This window comes from Lepus europaeus, unplaced genomic scaffold (genome assembly GCF_033115175.1).
Source record: "Lepus europaeus isolate LE1 unplaced genomic scaffold, mLepTim1.pri SCAFFOLD_3_1, whole genome shotgun sequence".
NCBI lineage: Eukaryota > Metazoa > Chordata > Mammalia > Lagomorpha > Leporidae > Lepus > Lepus europaeus.
This window is the reverse complement of record NW_026909276.1, coordinates 4,867,159-4,872,900: the sequence shown is the minus strand read 5'-3', so window position 1 is coordinate 4,872,900 and position 5,742 is coordinate 4,867,159. Positions and strand designations below refer to the sequence as shown.

Below are 5,742 nucleotides of genomic sequence, written 5' to 3'. Positions count from 1 at the left end.
GGAGAAACAGAGAGAGAAATCTTCCATCTGTTGCTTCACTCCCCAAATGGCTGCAACGGCTGGGGTTGGGCCAGACCAAAGGCAGGAGCTAGGAGCTTCTTTCCAGTCTTCCATGTGGGTGCAGGGGCCCAAGTCTATCCTCTGCAGCCTTCCCAGGTGCATTAACAGGGAGCTGGATTGGAAGTGGAGCAACCAGGACTTGAACTGGTACCCATATGGGATGCCAATGCCACAAGCCAGGGCTTTAATCCACTCACCACAATGCTGGACCTGGGTCCATATGGATTTAAAAATGTTTTTAGTCAGGTGAACTTATCTTTAATTCCACTTTCTGAAAAGTTGCTCTGGCCCAACCCCAGCAAGACACTTTGTTAAAAGTTTCCTTCTGACAGTTATGTCATAACATTCAAAATACAAGGGCTGTCAGAACTGGGGTACAATAAAAAAAGCTTCTGCAACTTACATCTCTTGTAGCACCACTCCTCTTGAGAAGTTAGGCAAACCATCTTTTCAGCAAATACAATGAGTCTCCAGCATTTCTACCTAGCTTAACTTTCAGAGGTGGATGCCCAAGACATATGATGAATCTATATACCACCTTGGCTCTGGCTGACTTAGTTATTCCTGAAGAGTTTAATAGCCACCCACGTCCAAAGGTGGAAGCACATACACACTGGTAAGGTCATTGCAGGAGCAGATGGTAGAAACTGAGGCTGGAGGTGCTGGTACATCCCTGTGGGAAGTTTTATTCCTCAGAGGCCAAATAGAGAGCTCCTTCAGGAGAAATCAGTGGAACAAGGACAGTCAGCATAGGAAGAGACAGAAACATTCTCTTTTCCCACTTACTACCTGTCACTTTCTCTTAAAATGGATACGGTATTAACAACATTTAGTTGCTGTGGTTTTTAAAAATCATGATCTAGTACTGCTCTGTTTCTTTTTATCCTGATAGATCATCCTTAGTGCCTGTGGTATCCTATTAGGAATCCCATCAATGACAGTATAGGCTATTCCCAACTCTTCATTAATCAATTCATTTGTTGATGCTTCAAATCTGAGCAGCTTCTTGGACAGGAGGCACACCACAAACTACAGCAGCGCCTAGTCAAAGGTGCTGGATGGTTGCCCCACCCTCCTGCTCCCAACTGCCAAAGGCCACAACCTTGTCAATGCAGGCACCTACAGATGCCCGCAGCACTGAGGCTAGCCTTCCAACTGCTCCCTGGTGCACTCCTGGCCAGCCGCATGGTGGCCCCACTAGCCCATCACTGTGATCTCTTTACACAGTCAGAATTCCATTGTTCCTTTTCTTGCGGGGAAGGTTAGTTCTAGGTATATAAGGAAAACTTTTATAGAATATTTGCAATTACAAAATTAACACAGATGGAATGTATTTTCATTGTGATTTTTCTTACTGTCAGCATATGGAGCACAAAATAGGCTTCATCTTACATTAGAGACATGTAAAACACACCAAGAGAATGGATTCCCTATTTGCCTGTTTTGTGACCCAGAGCTGAAATGCTGAAGACAAATGCTCTGTAAAAGATATTGGTGTCATAAGACCAGACTGTTATGTCCACCCAATGTGAGTAACAGCATCTGGACAATGCTCAGAGGACCCTGTACAGGGATGTGATGCTGGAATCTACAGCAGCCTCCCATGCTTGGGTGACACTCCCCAGTCATACCCAAATCTACCCATTTCATCCTATTTGGTAAGCAAGTAGCCACCTTATAAGGTGTAATTCTATTTAGGCATAGGATTTGAGTCCCTGAAGTATGTGAGTATCCATATTCTCCAGCAAAGGATTTAAACTGGCCCTTCTGTTGCACATCTCCTGATCCCAAGCCATCGTCTTTCAAAGAACTTGACTTAATGATGACAAATTTCTTCTTTCTTCCTTCCCCTCTTCCTCTTTCTCTCTCACCCCTCTCCCCCTTTTCTTGCTTTCATTGAAAGGAAGAGTTACAGAGAGCTCTTCCATCTGCTGGTTCACTCTCCAAATGACCACAACAGCTGGGTGTGGGCCAGACTGAACCCAGGCACCTGGGACTCCATCTGGGTCTCCCCCACATGGGGGGCAGGGTCCCAAATATTTGAGCCATCTTCTGTTTTCCCAGGTGCATTAGCAGAGAGCTGGATTGGAAGTGGAGCAGCCAGGACCCATTGTACACAGAGATTTAACCTGCTGGGCCACAATGCCAGCATAAAGTACAACTAGACTAGATTGTATTTGAGGAACTGCCTGCTGTAGTTGTTTTTCCTCAACCCTTTCCTAATTCGAATCAGTCCCTCCCTTGTGAGATCTCCAGGGCACCCCCACCCCGCAAATGACCATATAACTACTCCCAGCTTTTCCAAACCTCCAGATGAAGTATAGGCAGGCAGTGTTTTTGTGTTGCCCACATGTATAAATACCCTCTTTTCAGTTGAGTTTCTGAAGAGGATAAATGCTTCCCCTCCTCCCTCAGTGCACTTGTCTGTCTCCCAGCCCCACAGTGCAGCAGGAATTGTAATATTCAGGGGACACAAGACCAGAACTGCCTGGCTCTAGACTGCTACACACGAAACAGAAGACTAGGAATACAGCGTGGGACTGAGAGCCCTTAGGAGGGATGAGGTGGAGTAGAGAGCTGGAATGCCAACCAGGGAAGAGACGTAATAATTCAGGGTGTGGGGAACTGCAGGCTGGCCACCTGTGAGAACCTCCTCATCTACATGGTTTGCAACAATCAGTGGACCACAAGTGTTATGAAAACAACCAGGTGAAACAGATGAAACAGAATGGACTCTGCATAAACAACTAGGAAGAACCAGGTGAAACAGATGAACTTTCGACCTGAGGCTATACGCGTCCTTTCATCTGATTGGACGATACCAGCATAAAGGGACATTGGGATCTGGGTGGGCTGGCGCGGCCGTGGTCCGGTGGCCGGGAGCCCAGCGTTGAGGTATCTTTCCCCTCCTAACAGGTTCCTGCATTAGCCTCCGTGAGGTGGCCTCCAAGTTGGAGCCAGGAATAAAGCTGTGGTGGTGGAAGAAGCCCTCGCCTGAGCCTCTCAGGTCCGCCAGTGCCTTCCAAGTCAGAGGCTGGGACTAGGAGGAGTCAGCAGAGGTGCTGCGCGCTTCTCCCGGTTCGTCCTGCGGTCCCGGTCCTGAGGAGAGTTGTTCAGACGTCAGACACCGGCATCTGCAGTCTCCATGGTAGGCTCTCCTGTGTGCATCCATCCTCCTTGTGTTCTGTTGTCACTGACTGTGCCGGTGTTTTATTTTTTGTCTACACTTTGTTGAAACAGGTTAGTCCCATTAGTCGTGGAATCCTGGTCCGAGTCTGACCTCTATTTCCTTCTCTGACCCTCTTGGATACCCTTGTACATATTGACAGTCGTGTCTGGTGCTATAGTAGTTTTACTTGGATTTTAGTCATTTTATTGTCATTATCCTCCTTCATGTTGATCCTCAGTTTCATTTAAAGTTGCTGTGAAATTCTGTTTCGCAACCACAAGGTCCTCTGAGTTCTGATTTAGAGTTATTTTGAGTACTTAGATTCCCTTATATGTATTTGTTGTTAGCCTCTTTTTTTTTTTTTTTTTTTTTTTTTTTGCATTTGTGACTCTAGACAGGACCCAAAGAAGAAACGACCATCTCTTCTCTGGGTTTTATGGAGACTTACTTTCCCCTTCTGTGTTAGCCTCTTTAAGCACTCTGTCAGCTCTAAAAGGGCACAGGAAAGGGTGAGCCTCTTACTTTCTAACATGTGGCTTTTCTCTTCACTTTGTCATTTATCTTGTGGTATAAATATTTTTTAATTTCCTATAATCCCAGTAATCTGTGTTTCTTTTAATGCCTGGCTTTTGGCACCACATCCAATAAATCATTTTCTGGACTGATGTCTTAGGGCTTTTTCCTGTTCTGTTAGTGCTTTTGTAATTTTAGATTTTATGTTTGAGCATGAAATCTATTTTTTAGTTATTTCATATAAATATTTAGATGTATCCAATTTATTTTAAATGTGGATGGCACATTTTTTTCAGCAGTATTCATTGAAGAGACTATGCTTACTACATTTTATATTCTTGGGACCTTATTTGAAAATCAGTTAACTGTCAATTCTTCAGTTTATTTCTGGGCTTTCCATCCTATTCCAGGGGTCAGCGTTTCTGTTTTTGTGCCAGCACCATGGTGTAGCTTGGTAATATATCTAGCTTTGGTGTTTTGCTCAAGATTGTTTTGGCAATTCTTAGTCTTTTCTTTTTTTTTTTTTTAATTTTTGACAGGCAGAGTGGACAGTGAGAGAGAGAGACAGAGAGAAAGGTCTTCCTTTTGCCGTTGGTTCACCCTCCAATGGCTGCCGCGGTAGCGCGCTGTGGCCGGCGCACCGCGCTGTTCCGATGGCAGGAGCCAGGTGCTTCTCCTGGTCTCCCCTGGGGTGCAGAGCCCAAACACTTGGGCCATCCTCCACTGCACTCCCTGGCCACAGCAGAGAGCTGGCCTGGAAGAGGGGCAACCGGGACAGGATCGGTGCCCCGACCGGGACTAGAACCCGGTGTGCCGGCGCCGCAAGGCGGAGGATTAGCCTGTTGAGCCACGGCGCCGGCTCTTAGTCTTTTCTGTTTCCACACAAATTTTAATTTTTTTTTCTGTTTCTGTGAAGAATGACATTAAAATTTTGATTGGGATTGCATGAAATATCTACATTGTTTTGTGTGAGTAGGAAGGACATTTTAACAGTATTATTTTTCTGATCTATGAACATGGACTAGCTTTCCATTGTTTCTACTGCCATCAGTTTCCTTTATCCGTATGTCACACTTTTGAGTATACAGATCATTCTCCTTATTGGTTAATTCAATCATAAGTAGTTTTATTTTATGATGTTTAAATGAGGCTTTTATTTTAACTTTCTTTTTTTAAAGATTTATTTATTTATTTGAAAGGCAGAGTTACAGAGAGGCAGAGGCAGAGAGAGAGAAGTCTTCCATCCATTGGTTCACTCCCCGAATGGCTGCGGTGCCAGAGCTGGGCTGATCTGAAGCCAGGAGCCAGGAGCTTCTTCCAGGTATCCCAAGTAGGTGCAGGGACCCAGGGACCTGTGCCATCTTCTACTGCTTCTCAGGCCATAGCAGAAAGATGGATCGGAAGTTGAGCAGCTGGGACTGGAACCACTGCCCACATGGGATGCTGGCACTGCAGTCAGCAGCTTTCCCCCTAAACCACAGTGTGGCCCCCCACAATGTATTTTTAATTATTGCTTTAAACTCTGTCATTTCCTTTTCCTGCTGGTTTTCTTATTTAGTGTTTTGCTAATTTGTTGAGCTATAACATTAGGTAATTAAATTGTTTATTTGATATCTTCTTTTTTGTTGTGGTGATATTGTACTATATTTTGCTACATCCTATGTTTTGTATGCTGTGTTTCCTTATTTTCTTCAAGGTATTTTTAGCTTCCCTCTTAACTTTTTGTTTGATCCTGTAGTTTTTTTTAGGGTTGTCTATGGCTTAGTTCCTACATATTTGTAAATTTTCTATTTTGTCTATTAATTTCTATTTTCAGACCACTAGGGTGTGAAATTATACTTGATGTGAGTTTAATCTTAAATTTGTTATTACTTTTGTGGCTTAATGTATGACCACATATATTCTATGTGTACGTTGGATGCCTTTTGATTTTAGTGTATTGTTCTTGGAGAAAATATTTTTTTTTAGATTTATCCCAAAAGTTACCTCTAGCAAGGTCA

The 5,742-nt window shown here is 44.0% G+C and overlaps 1 non-coding gene and 1 pseudogene across 1 annotated transcript; both read right to left on the bottom strand.

Moving 5' to 3' along the window:
- Window positions 1–614: 614 nt before the first annotated feature.
- On the bottom strand, window positions 615–829 carry LOC133755339 (phosphatidylinositol N-acetylglucosaminyltransferase subunit Y-like; annotated as a pseudogene).
- A 2,780-nt stretch (window positions 830–3,609) lies between these two features.
- LOC133755358 (small nucleolar RNA SNORA26) lies at window positions 3,610–3,730 on the bottom strand. The gene has a single exon (XR_009865377.1). It is a non-coding gene; the product is annotated as a small nucleolar RNA SNORA26 (small nucleolar RNA).
- Window positions 3,731–5,742: the final 2,012 nt, after the last annotated feature.